General features: G+C 45.0%; 1 pseudogene; it reads left to right on the plus strand.

The window, feature by feature from the left end:
• Nucleotides 1–1,326: 1,326 nt before the first annotated feature.
• On the plus strand, nt 1,327–14,041 carry LOC117000830 (annotated as a pseudogene).
• Nucleotides 14,042–14,261: the final 220 nt, after the last annotated feature.

Consider the following 14,261-nt stretch of genomic DNA (forward strand, 5'->3'; position numbering starts at 1 on the left):
TCAGTCATTTGGTCACTCAGGAGCTGGGCTGGGGCGCCAGGGGTGGCTGTGGAACATTGCCTTTGGTGTGCCAGGGAGTGGCAGACACTGCTGGGCTGGGATAGAGACTGTGGGAGGATTGGGGTCACAGGGCAATTCTATGCGGGGGTTACAGGGCAGGGCAAGGCTGCACCTGTCCCTTCCTCCCCCATACATGAAATATTTCAAGCCAAGAATCTCCTCCAGTCTGTCACAGTAGGCAATGTTGGAGGTAGAATCCTGTGGGAATACAACTAGCGAGCAGAACTGCTGGTACTGCTCAGCTTGTCACTACCGATGTGAATCTGTTAGCCGTAGTAGGCCGCAAGCCTTGGCAGGAGTGAGTTGAAACACTAATCTTAGAAAAATTAAGATTTTAGTTAAACTTAAATAATTGATTGATCGTCTGTCATCTCATGTTTGCTCAACTGTACTTACAATGGGAAAAGACAAAACTGGTAAGCAAGCCTGAAGAAGCACGAACAATCGCAACCAAAAACCCATTCTTTGAAAAATTGGAATATCCCCAGAAATCATTTGTATTGCCATTAATAGAAAAGGGTCAAAAGTTCAGGGCGAGGAAGACTCGCCTTACTTCCTCCTTTTAGGACCCCTCCCCACAAAAATGACCCCAGACTTAATTCAAGAAGCCAACCACGCATGCTTAATAGCCATTCAAGATAATTACCATAGGAAGCAAGGAATGGGAGGGGCTGGTATTATGAATATGTATTTATTTAAACTTTTAGTCAATAAATAGACTCTGTGACCACCTGTAATTTCGCAGTGCGTATTAGGGGACTACCCCACGCTGCTGCCCAGCGCTGAATAAACATACCCTTTCTAACTTTAAATGGTTAGAGAGTCTTTTGTCCGTCACAGTTGAGTATCGGTACTAGACCAATACTCATATTTTGGTAAATCAAGTAGGCCCAAGCCTTGGCAGAAGAAAGTGGAATTTTGGAGAAGGAATGCAAGAGATAAGAAGGTGCTTGGTACAGAGCGCTTAGCCTGCAGTTTCTAAGGGGATTTGCGGGAAATATTGTATCTACCTGACTAGCTTAAACGAGGCCTAGATTGAGCAATGTTATCTAGTTACAAGTAAGCAATATACCTTAGTTACACGAATATTATTGGCGCGTTATTTTTAGTAACAATAGAAAAAGTATATAAACTTTGCTTTGTGGATAAATAAATGGCTTCATGACTCCTTGCAAATCATGAAGGCCGCGTCCCTTCTTTTCCACTGCCATCAAATGGTGCCCTGTGTGAGGAATGCAATTACCGGACGGTGGAGTCCCCTGCAGGATGAGACTCTGCTCGGAGGAGCAGGAGGGAGGATACCCTCATAGAAGCGGGAGACGCTCAGAGAAGCGGGAGACACTCACAGAAGCGGGAGACGCTCGGGAGAAACAGGAGACGCTGGCCAGCAGCAAGTCTTCAACCCCTCTGGAGAAGAGGTGAGCCACAGGGGCTGGTTCCCCTGAATTCTAATTTGCTACAGGGAAACATGGGACAGGCAATGTCCAGAGATGAAAGGGACGTTTTTGAACTTATGCTAAAACTGTTACAGCGGCATGGCAGATATCTGCCTTCAATTCAGTTAAAAACTTTATTGAAATGGACATCATTAAAGCTGCTGGGGGTTTCCCGAACCACAATCTTTACAACAGATCTGTGGGACGAAGTGGGAGTGAAACTTTGGAATGCTGAACTAAGGGAGACAAAGCGGCTGCAAATATGATTCCCTCTTGGAGGGTCGTCTTTGAAACTTCAAAAGCCCAAGAAAAATCACAGGCTCAAAATAAGGGGGATGCTCCCACCCCCTCTGCCGCAGACACTCAGAGCTCTTCGCAATCCAAAGAGACAGGAGAGACTGTTCCATCTCTCTCTGCGCAACCCACGGCACCCCCTCTCGCAGCCCCCACTCGACCAGCCGTAAGGGTGAGAGAGTTTTCACAAGCTATTGGGGCTTTTGCTGCTGGCTATGGCCCAGAGGACAGCGAAGAAGAAGGAGAGGAGGATCCCTTTGATCCTGGGACTGTTGATCCTGATGATGAGCCAAATTTATTTCCCCCTGACCCTCATGAAAACTGGGTTCATTTGAAACAACAAGCATTAATACAGGGGGATCTGGACATCGCTGAAAATATTGTCGCTCCAGTTGTTTATTTGGGAACGCGAAAACGGACAGCCCAATGGGAACCGCTTTCTTTCCAAGAAATTAAGGAGCTCCGACGGGCAATTACTGATCATGGCATTAGCTCTCCATTTTTTACGAGCATTCTGGAATCTGTGTTTGCTGCCCACACAATGACCCCACATGATTTAAGGATGCTTGCTCGATTGCTGCTAACACCTGCCCAATTTGCTTTATGGGAGAAAGAGTGGAAGAGAGGTGTGCAGAATTTACTTGTTACTTATGTGGGTCATGCTAATATGGCTCTGGCAAACCTCACAATCAGACAGCTCATGGGGATGGGGCCACATACTGATCCTGCTGCCCAAGCCCGAGACTGCCCGAGGGAAGCCTTAGATGCAACCCAGGAGGCAACTCGGCAGGCGTTCTTTAAGGTCCCTGATACTAAAAGATCCCAAAAAGCTTTTACCTCCATCACTCAGGAGGCACAAGAGTCATACATGCATTTTGTGGACCGCCTAAGCAAGCACTCAAACGCCAAATTGAAAATGCAGAAGCTCATGAAATCTTACTTTTGAAACTTGCTGTTGAAAATGCTAACACAGACTGCAAAAAACTCCTTAAGTCTTTGCCAAATCAAAACCCAACTTTAACAGAAATGATTGAGGCATGTAATCGTATTGGGACTTTAGAACATCAATATGAAACTATGGTCAAAGCTCTTGCTGCCATAAGAGGTCCCTCTGAGTCTTCAGAAGTCTGTTATGGGTGTGGCAAGCCTGGCCACTTTAAGAAAGTCTGCTTGGCTCTGAAAAAAGCACCAACTTTGTGTCCACGATGTCGAAAGGGATGGCACTTTCCTAACAAATGTCATTCTAAGTATGATTCTGAAGGTCGCCTGATCCAGGGAAACCACTCCCAGAGCATGGGACAGCACCGCCGCGCTCCGACACAAATGCTCCGGCCGCCTCCACAGATGCCATCGCAAGTGCCACCACCGCAGGTGTCCCATGTAGCGTCTCCACAAGTCTTCGACCAGCAACCACAAGTAGTGCCAGAATGGACTTGACCACATCAGTCACAGTAACGTTACTTGATTCTTCTGTTAATTTACTCCCTACACGAATCTTTGTATCACCTGGACCGTGAAAAGGTGCTTTGCTGATAGTGAAAGCTTCAAGTAACCCTGCAAGACCTTTTGTTCTCCCTGAACTAACTATACTGGAGAAATAAAAATCATGGCATTTACACCCTTTCCCCCCTGTACTATCCCTAAGGGAATCTGCATTGCACAGTTAATCCCTTTCTCACATGATTCAGTGCTTGCTGCTGGGGAACAAAAAGGGGAGGTGGGGGGAGAGTCTAATCCTACGGGAACTTCACAAATATTATGGGTACAGACAATTTCTGATAAGCGCCCCACTTGCAAATGTATCCTGTCACTACAGGGACAAGAAATAATAATCACTGTTATCATAGATACCGGGGCTGATGTAACTGTCATTTCTCAAGACAAATGACCTTCTAATTGACCCCTCACTGAAGTACCCCATGCCCTCACCAGAATTGGGGGGGGTCAGCAAAAGCTTTCGAAGCCAAAATCTCATTGAAATCACAGGACCAGAAGGTCTCATTGCTTCTGTTAAGCCATTTGTTTTGTCTGTACCTATGGTGCTATGGGGATGTGATGTACTTTCTCAATGGGGTTTCAAAATTCAGTCTGATTTTTAGTTGGAGCCATTGAGGTGCGTGACACCCTGAAACTAACCTGGAAAACCACAACACCCGTCTGGGTGGATCAATGGCCCCTGCCATTAGTTAAATTGCGCGCACTCACTGATCTTGTTCAAGAACAACTTCAAAAGGGACACATAGTTCCATCCACCAGTCCCTGGAATTCCCCTGTGTTTGTAATTAAAAAACAATCTGGCAAGTGGCGTTTGCTCCAGGACCTCCATAAAATAAATTCTGTGATGGAGCAAATGGGGGCTTTGCAGCCCGGCCTTCCCTCCCCTACCATGATCCCTCGAAATTGGCATTTAACAGTCATTGATTTAAAAGATTGCTTTTTTGATATTCCTTTGCACCCTGATGATGCTCTGAAGTTTGCTTTTTCTGTACCTAGCACTAACATGCAAGCTCCCTTGCAGTGATACCACTGGGTTGTGCTTCCACAAGGAATGAAAAACAGCCCTGCTATTTGCCAGTGATTTGTTGCAAAAGTCCTCAGTCCTGTTCGCCAAAAAATGCCTGCTGCTTTGTTGTATCACTACATGGATGACATTCTAATTGCAGCAGAAAAACAGGAGGTGATGGAGGAAACCCTAGACCTTGTCATTGCTGCTGTGACACAGGCAGGACTTAGTCTTGCCTCAGAAAAAATACAACAACTACCTCCTTGGAAATACCTCGGCTGGCACATTAGGACCCAATCTATTTCTCCTCAGCCTTTGCGAATTCACACAAACATCTGCACTTTGCATGAAGCTCAGAAACTTTTGGGGACAATTAATTTGGTTCGTTGCCTATTGGGAATTTCAAATGCAGACCTAAGCCCTTTGTGTAATCTGTTAAAGGGAGATTCAAATCTCCAGTCCCCTCGTCAGCTCACTCCAGAGGCTTGCCAAGCACTGCAAAAAGTATCTGATGCTATCTCAAGCAGGCAAGCTGCCCGATGGGCCCCTGAGCTGCCTTTCTCTTTAATCATTCTAAACCCAACTAAGCAACCACATGCTTTAATTTTTCAATGGGATCCTAAAGCGCCAGACCCACTGTTGATTATTGAGTGGATTTTTCTGTCACATCAGATGTCCAAAACAATCAGTACTCAACATGAAATGATGGCATTATTTATTATCAAAACTTGAGACAGGCTCACCACACTTGCAGGTGTGGATTTCAATCTAATCTGTCTACCTGTTACTAATGTTTATTTGCAGTGGCTACTGCAGCAGTCAGATATGTTTCAAATGGCTCTCGCAAACTTTTCCGGACAGCTTTCTTCACATCCACTGAAGCACAAGCTCATGATAGCAAGCTTCATTCTCCTGATGCAGCCCAAAAGGAGTGAGGTTCCGTTGCAAGCTTTAACTGTCTTCACAGACGGATCTGGCCGCACTCACAAATCAGTGTTACTTTGGTGGAATGATGACCTCAAACGATGGAACTCAGATGTTACTACTGTTTCAGGTTCTCCCCAAATAGCTGAATTAGCAGCTGTTGTGCGGGCCTTTCAAAGATTTCCTACCCCTTTCAATTTAGTAACTGACTCTGTTTATGTTGCAGGAATTGTGGAGCGAGCTGAAGCTGCTGTACTCAAGGAAGTACCTAATGCAGAGTTGTTTCAATGGTTGCAACAGCTTGTTTTTCTTTTAGATACTAGACAACATCCATATTTTGTAATGCATGTTCGTTCTCACACAACGTTACCTGGTTTGATTACAGAAGGGAATCAGCAAATAGATTTACTTACTATGCCAGTTCAAACAACTCAGCCTGTATTACCAGACCGCTTTGCTCAAGCAAAACTCAGTCATTCGTTTTTCCACCAAAATGCTGCTGCACTTGCACACACCTTTGATTTGAGCACTCGAAAGCCTCCAGTATTGTGACTGTGTGCCCAGACTGTCAAAGACATTCATTTCCCTCCCTTGCAGGAGATGTTAACCCTAGATGTCCCCAAAGCCTTAAAATTTGGCAAACAGATGTTACTCATTTTCCTGAATTCGTACGACTTAAATATATTCATTCTTCCATTGACACATTTTTGGGTGCCTTGTATGCATCTTGCCACCCTGGAGAATCTGCAAAAGATGTATGTCGCCACTTTGCAAATGCATTTGCAGTCTTGGGGATTCCCTCTGAAATTAAAACTGACAACAGCCCTGCATACGTTTCTGAAAGAGTTGCAAGTTTCCTTGCTCTCTGGGGAGTGTCACACAAAACAGGGATTCCTCATTCCCCCACAGGTCAAGCTATCATTGAGAGAGCTCATGGTTCACTTAAGCATCTTTTGTTACAACAGGAAAGGGGAATGGGGAATGCCACCCCAGATGAAAGGTTGCAAAAAGCATTGTATGTTTTTAACTTTTTAAATTGTTCTCTAATGGATCCTAATCCTCCATTTGTTAGGCATTTTGGCAACAATCCTCAGTTAGAGGTCAAACAGAAGGTTCCAGTCCTTATAAAGGGCCCAGAAACAGGTAAGATCAGGGGACCCTATCCCCTTGTCACCTGGGGAAAAGGGTATGCTTGTGTTTCCACAGAGAACGGCTCGAGCTGAATCCTGGCCAAGAACATGAGACCATTCCGAGAATCCTTGGAACTTCCTCAGAAAGAGGACCACTGTAGCCCTGGCATCTCACTGGAGATCCCGACCCAGCCATCCTCGGCTCCAGACCCAGATCCCGCCGGACCATCATCTGGATCAGCTTCTCCTTGATACGAGAGGGCTCATCAACTTCACACCGCTCTTTGAATTCCGTGGTCATCTGACCCCAGACACAGTTGAAGACATCATTAAGATGCAGATAACTCATTGAGAACGACAACTGGAACAGCTAGAGCAGGAACTTGGACTTGAATGCAACCCTATACCTTGTTTCATTTGTAAGGAAAGCTGGCATCAAATGTGGGTTTTGTGCAGGTGTCGTGCCAGATACAGTGGTACTGTGTTGCCAGCCGCCGCCGTGGTCATTGTCCTAAGCGTGATCCTTTGCAGTATTCCTTTGGCAATTGTGCTGTCTTGAAATTTGTGTGTGGGCAAAACCATGGCTGGCTTCCGCATCAATATTTCTGGGAGCCGTATTCAACTCCTAAGGCTAGTCCTTATATTAGGACTCGGCCTTCACGAAGGACAAGTGGCAATACTGCCACTCCTTCCAGAACGTAATGTTTGGCTTACGCTTGCTGATGCTCTAAATGAATCTACACTGTGCCTTTCTATGACTTCTGCAGGTAATCCTTTTCAAACTTGCTTAATAGCTGTGCCTTTAGAAAAATATGAATGGGATGCTTTATATAATCTAACTATGCACAAAATTTGCGATGCTCCAGGTCAAATGGAACCCATATGGTGGTGTCAGGGCAAACACAGAAAGAGAAGGGGTGAACTAGCTGGATTGTATCTAGCAAATGAGAGCTATTTAGGTGTTAACAAAGTAGGAGACTTTTATCCTATACCCCTGCAGCCCCAAGAATTAGACATTTTTGGATCCATGCAATCTTTTGCATGTTTCTTTTTAAATTTTCCTGGCAGACCCTCTGCCCAACTAGGATTTGGCCTTGATGTCACAGGTATTGGAATTTACTCTAATGGTTCTGCTTGGTGTAATCACGTTCTGCCTCAGCACATTTTACCTGGAAACAGTGCAATTGGATTAATTGGTAACATCTTTTTAATATGTGGAAATATAGCCTGGAAAGGAATTCCAGGAAAGGCTGTAGGAGGGCCTTGTACATTTGGCCGATTGACCATGTTTCATACCCTGCAACATAATCTGACAGCTCTGCACAGCTTAGTGCGAGCAAAGTGCAGCACCCACACCTACAGCCCAGATTGTGATGATAGTGTAGAAGCTTGGAATGTTGGAGCTCCAATTTTTGCTTCAATTATCCCATCCATTGGAACTGCACATGCTTTGAAAACTTTAAATTATTATGGCTGTTGTCTTGCAAAACAAACTAATGCTACTAGCTCTGCTTTAACCGGCTTACTAACAAATGTTGATAGTATAAGGCATGCTGCACTTCAGAATAGAGCACCTATTGATTTTTTGCTTTTAGCGCATGGGCATGGCTGTGAAGATTTTGAAGGTATGTGCCGCACGAATCCTTCTTATAACTCTCTGTCCATTCATGCTAGCATACAAGCTCTCCGAGACAGTGTTAACAAACTAAGAGTTGTAGATGGCAATGACTGGCCTGGCAACATACTCGGAGGGTGGGGACTTACTGGCTGGCTGAAGCATTTAGTAAAAACTGGATTTTATGTATTAGCTATGCTACTGCTTTTAGCAATATGTTTACCCTGTATCTTGCAATGTGTGCAAAAACTGATTGATAAGTCAAAAAAGAAAATCTTACTAGTAGAACAGAAAGGGGGAGATGTGGGAATACAACTAGAGAGCAGAACTGCTGGTACTGCTCAGCTCAGTAGGCTGCAAGCACTGGCAGAAGTGAGTAGGCCCAAGCCTTGCCAGAAGAAAGCGGGATTTTGGGGAAGGAATGCAAAAGATAAGAAGGTACTTGGTACAGAGTGCTTAGCCTGAAGTTTCTATGGGGATTTACAGAAAATATTGTATCTACCTGGCTAGCTTAGATGAGGCCTAGATTGAGCAATGTTATCTAGTTACATGTAAGCAATATACCTTAGTTACACGAATATTATTGGCACGTTATTTTTAGTAACAATAGAAAAAATATATAAATTTTGCTTTGTGGATCAATAAATGGCTTCATGGCATCTTGCAAGTCATGAAGACCCCGTCCCTTCTTTTGCACCGCCGTCAGCATTTGGCACGGCGGGGCCTCCCTGGCATCTTCCGGGTCCTTTCCCCTGCTCTGTCCCACCTCCAGGAAATGGGCACAATGAATAATAATAATAAAAAAAGACGATTCTGGTAAAAGATTGGCTGACACTGATGGATGTAAATGGGATGCAGGAAAATGAAAGTATTCTGTTTCCCCAGCTTTGCTCTATTTTTTTACTGTGTGATTTAAACAAAATAAGTCTGTTTAAAGTTAGAAAACTGCCGTTTTCAAGGAGTGTGTAGTGATTCCTCCCTGTGAGGGTGGGCAGGCTCTGGCACAGGGTGCCTAGAGAAGCTGTGGCTGCCCCTGGATCCCTGGAAGTGTCCAGGGTCAGTCTCGATGAAGCTTTGAGCAACCTGGAATAGTGGAAAGTGTCCCTGCCCATGGCAGGGGTGGAACTGGGTGTTCTTTACATCTCCTTCTAATCCATTTTGGGATTTTGAATATCAATAGTTTGCTATCTATGAGAATAAATGTTTGAAAATCACATCATTAGTGGCAGGTAATCCTGAGAGGGTGAATATGGATCATTTTGTGTCATGCTGCAGAATCAGTCACTGCTTATAAAATAAAGGTGGTGTTTTGTGGTTTTTGCTTCTCTAGAAATTGGAATCTCCAGGGAAGAGGCGCTGGAAGCGCTGCAGGTGGTGAGGCAGGAATGTGATGGCAATGCAGCAAGGCCAGCTGGGGGATGAGGTGCCACTAGGAAGTTCACAGCGCTGGAGCTTCTGGAAGAAGAGCAAACCCAGGGTTTCATCATCACCTTCTGCTCAGTACTGGACAACATCCTGGGAGGTGGGGTGCAGCTGACAAAAATCACCGAGATCTGCGGAGCACCCAGTGTTGGCAAAACGCAGCTGTGGTAATTCACTGTCCCCTGATCGTGTGCAGCCCAGATTCACTTTTTGTTTAACTCAGCTTTTTCTTCTTGTCATGACTGCAATCTCTGATTCTTCTCCAGCATTATAAATATAATAATGGCTGTACTGCTCCCTGTCCTGTGTATTCCTCAGCAGGAATATCCGTCCGGGAGTGAGCTGGGACAGCAAAATGCAAATATTGATCTGTGTTTCTGTTTCAGCATGCAGCTGGCAGTGGATGTGCAGATCCCAGAGTGCTTTGGGGGCGTTGCTGGAGAAGCTGTGTTCAGTGACACTGAGGGAAGTTTTATGGTGGACAGAGTTGTGGACATTGCAGCTGCCTGTGTGCAGCACTGCCACCTTCTTGCTGAGGCTCAGCAAGACGAGGGTATGTTGCTAAGTCAGTTCTTTGTGGAGGAGGGAAGGATGGAGTGAAACAAGTGTCTCGTAGGCTGCAGTTCTACTTTTGGAGTATTTGCTGACAGCTTTTTATTTCCAGCTGTGTGTATCAAACCCTGAACTAAATCTGTGGAGCAGACTGAGCTGGGCTACTTTGAAAATAATTATTTTTCTACATGGTGATTTTGTGAACATTTTAATCTTGGGGGTTTTAGGTGGTGTGTGGGGTTTTGGTGTTTCCCCTTTCTCCTTTCCTCTTTCCTTCCTTCCAATTTTTTAGCACCTTAATGATGATATTTGCAGCATCTTATTGATCATATTTGCACCTGTTGAGCAAAACCGAGTGTTTTGTTTCTAAACACAGGAACAGGTGGGCAAAGAAAAGAGGAACAGCAAAATTTGATGAGGCAATGTTGCTGCTGAAGGCCTATAGAGTAAATAAAACCTTAGCTGGAATTCAGCTCATCCATAAAATCAATACAGCAACCAGGCTGCTTTAATAAGAGTTTTATTCTCTAAGTCATCAGTCTCTTGGGGATAAGGACACAACTTTTGTGTTATTCATGGAGAATTTATGCACCAAACTTCTGTTTGAACTGAGGTAAAAAGATGCTGTATTAAATGAGTTACTGCCTGTATATTAAACAAAGGATGATTAATAGTCCTTGATATGCTCTGGTGGTGTTCTGGCTTGAAAATTATTTACTGGAGAAGTTCTTGCTTCAGAAATAAATTTTTCATTGTTGGAGGCCTCGCTTGGAGGCTCTGGTGTGTCTGTGTGCAAATGCTGGGATAGCATCTGCTCACCACCTTCCTGACTTTCAAGCCACATGGAAAATATGTTTCCACACTCATTACCTTGCCTGTTCTGTTTCTGGGGCCTTTGCTGTTGCTGTGTGTGGAGGGCAGGGCTTGGTGGGATGATGAGAGTAACAATATGCTCATACAAACTTCTGACTCATTTACTCATCTGTTTGTTTTGTTCTCAGATCATCAGAAAACTTTGGAGACTTTCTCTCTGGAAAATATCCTCTCTCACATCTATTACTTCCATTGTCGTGACTACACAGGGCTGCTGGCCCAGGTCTACCTCCTGCCAGAATTCCTGTCAGAGCATTCCAAGGTAAGGGCTGTTGCAGGCTACTCAGGAGGTGTCATTCATCTTCATGCTGCTGAAGATTTTTGTCTGCTGTAGTAACGGAAGTAAACACTTTGGTACCTCTTCAGCTTGGCAGTAAAATATTGGCTGATAGCAGAGTACAAATGTAAAGCCTTCTGCTTGTTTGCCTTTTTATTCTCATCCCAGTTACTCTCAAGAGTAATTTGCTTTTGCCATCCTCCTGAATTTCCACTCTGAGTTTAGGACACTGGGTCTGTGCTGCCACATGTTCCATTTTGGTGAGCACTGAGCTGTCAGTCGGCACAGAACTGCTCCACACAAGAGCCTCAGAACCAGGGGGGTGTGTGGTGACCATAAGGGTGCCGTCAGAAAGGCTTGGTGCCAGTTTTTTTGCCCTAAAAGATCACTGAGGACCAGAAATATCCTGCACCATCCAAGTGACTCTTCTTCTTTTCAGTGCATCTTCTGTTGCTACAAGCAACCAGAGCCTGCAGCTTGACTCTCGGGTGGACTGCAGCCAGAAAGTTTCTTAGTATCTAATGTCTTAGAGAAATGCTATTGTAAGGCAGATTTTCACCACCTCCCCTCCAGATTTCTGGGTTCTGCACTGCAGATCACTCCCTGTCAGGATCTGGGAAATATGACTGTGCGTGTTTCTGTCAGAGCACAAATCACTGTTGGATTAGAATGCTTTTTGCACATATTCCAAAATTTTTCATTTATGGGAGCTGTTGTGTTCTTGAAAACACAGATGGGAGCCTCCCTTTTGCTCAGTGTAGTCTGGTATTTCCCTTTCCCTGCCAGGTACTAACGGTGCCCTGTTGTGGCTGCTCTTGTGGAAAGTACATGGCTTCATTAGCACAGTTCCATTGGGCTGCAGCTCCCTGGAGCCGTCTGTGCTGATTATGTGGGCTTGGCGTGCAGCCTGAAGTGCTGAAGGTTGCAGGAGAACCACAAGAGCTTCTGCTGATTCCTTGGACGGGCTAGATGTGACTTGACAGACTGCTCATTGCAGTCCAGCTCTCATTAAAATGAGTCTGATCACTCTGGAGCTGAGTCTGGGACCACAGGAAGCCTCCAGATTTTAGGGTTTTAGGAGAGAGAAAAAGTTGTAGAGGTGTAGAGATAAGAAAGATGTACAGTTAGACATCCAAATGTGCCATTTGGAAATATGAATTAGTTTGAGATCTTGTTAATAATATGACAAAAACTGTTAGAAGATATTCTTGCTGTAAAAACCCCAATTCTTTAAGGCCTGATAGAGCCAAGCTGGCATGGACATGGCAGGTGTTACTGAGCTCTCTTTACTCTTTAAGTACTTCAAGTTTTCCTGTCTGCCATCTGGGAGAAATTTAACTAAATTGCATCCTACCTGGACATATTTGTGATAGCCTAGTTATATAACCATGTATACATTGCTGTGTACCATGAGTCATGTTTGTGCTGTTAAACTGATTGTTATTAAAGAAATGATACATGAGGAAGATGTACAGACTCATGGAAAAGAATTTGTAGGAAGTAGGGAAGATGAGAATATGATGAACATCTTGTTAATCCCAACTTAATCTTTTAATCTTCTTTTGCAAATTAAGGGTTTGGTGGTTTTTTTCAGTTGGAGGCCCAGGACCATTTCACAGTGATGTCTGTGTAGGCCTGTATGCTCCAGTCATAAAGAGACTTCCCAGTAATGAGTTAAATCAGTAATGCAGAAAATCAGGGATTTTGTGCTATTTTTACTTTATTATCTTGTGCAGTAATGCAAGAACTTGTAGACACCAAGGGCTGAGTGACATCTGAACACTCAGGCACTATGTGACCTTCCATCTCCCTCCTGTATTTCAGACTTGGGTCATCAAAACAGCCTCGACAGATGAAGTGAGAATAAATCAAAATCCCAGACTAATGTTTATCCAGTGTCTTGAGGGTGATGAGCCAGGAGCTGCAGCATGCTCTGACTTCAGCTAATGATTGCTACAAAAGAAATAATTCAGCAAAGTAAACATCTTGAGGCAAGATAGATCCTCAGCTCCAGTGCAGTGTGCCGGAATATCTTTAGGCATCTGTTAAACTCTGTGTTTCTAAGACAGATCACTGCACTTCGGATTTAGTCTGTTTCATCAATTTTAGACAATAAATCAAAATAATAGATCATAATCGGGCACTCTCAGACACACTCGAAAAAATCAGACACACTTGTGCACAAGCAGACACACTCAAACTCACTCAGGCCCACTCAGGCACAATTGGGCACACTCAGATACACTCAGGCACAATCAGACACACTCGGACACACTCTGACACATGCTGGAACACTCGGCACTTGGGCACATTCAGGCACCCTCAGACACACATGGGCACAATTAACCACACCCAGCCTCTCTCGGGCTTGCTCAGGCACAAAAGGTCATAGTCGACCACACTCAGACACACTTGGCTGTACTCAGGAACACTACAGCACACTGGGGAACACTCACAGACAATGAGGGACACACAGGCCAACTCATAAAAACTTGAGTACACTAAGGGCCCACGTGGGAACAGGCAGGCACACTTACACGCACTCGGGGCCACTCAGACACACTCAGGCAAAACGAGACTCACTAGGGCAAAATCAGGCACACTTAGGTAAAATCAGGCACACTGGCGCTCACTCAGGCACATGAGCAAAAGAGGGCACACACACACACAGGCACACTCGGGCACACTCAGAAACACTCGGGATAAATCAGACATGCTTGGGCATGCTCACACACTCTCAGGCATAATCCGACACACTCGGGCTCACTCAGGCACACCTGGGCACATAGGGGCACACTCAGGCACATTTGGCACACTCAGTCCCACTCTGGCACACTCAACCACACTCAGGTGCATTTGGTCATCTGTCGCTCCTAGGATGATGTCATCATAGTGCACCCTCTGTCGGCAGGCGTTTCCATAGTGACTCAGGGCAGAGGCACGCCTTCTTACTAGGGCAAAAGTATACCTTCCAAAGGCTTGGCTGGGATCAGGACTCCTGCCTCAGGAGGCAGGACCAGGGCTGGGGGCACCACCCACCAAGGCTGGATCAAAGGAGGGGGTGTGGTAGGAGTAGGAACAATGCCTCAGGAGGGAACCTGGGTTTCTTCTTTCCTGCTGATGGCCACGTGGCCGCTGCCATATTGGGTTTTTTTCCGGGCTTTTGCTTCTGTTG

Source organism: Catharus ustulatus, chromosome 10, assembly GCF_009819885.2.
Source record: "Catharus ustulatus isolate bCatUst1 chromosome 10, bCatUst1.pri.v2, whole genome shotgun sequence".
In the NCBI taxonomy this organism is placed as follows: Eukaryota; Metazoa; Chordata; class Aves; order Passeriformes; family Turdidae; genus Catharus; species Catharus ustulatus.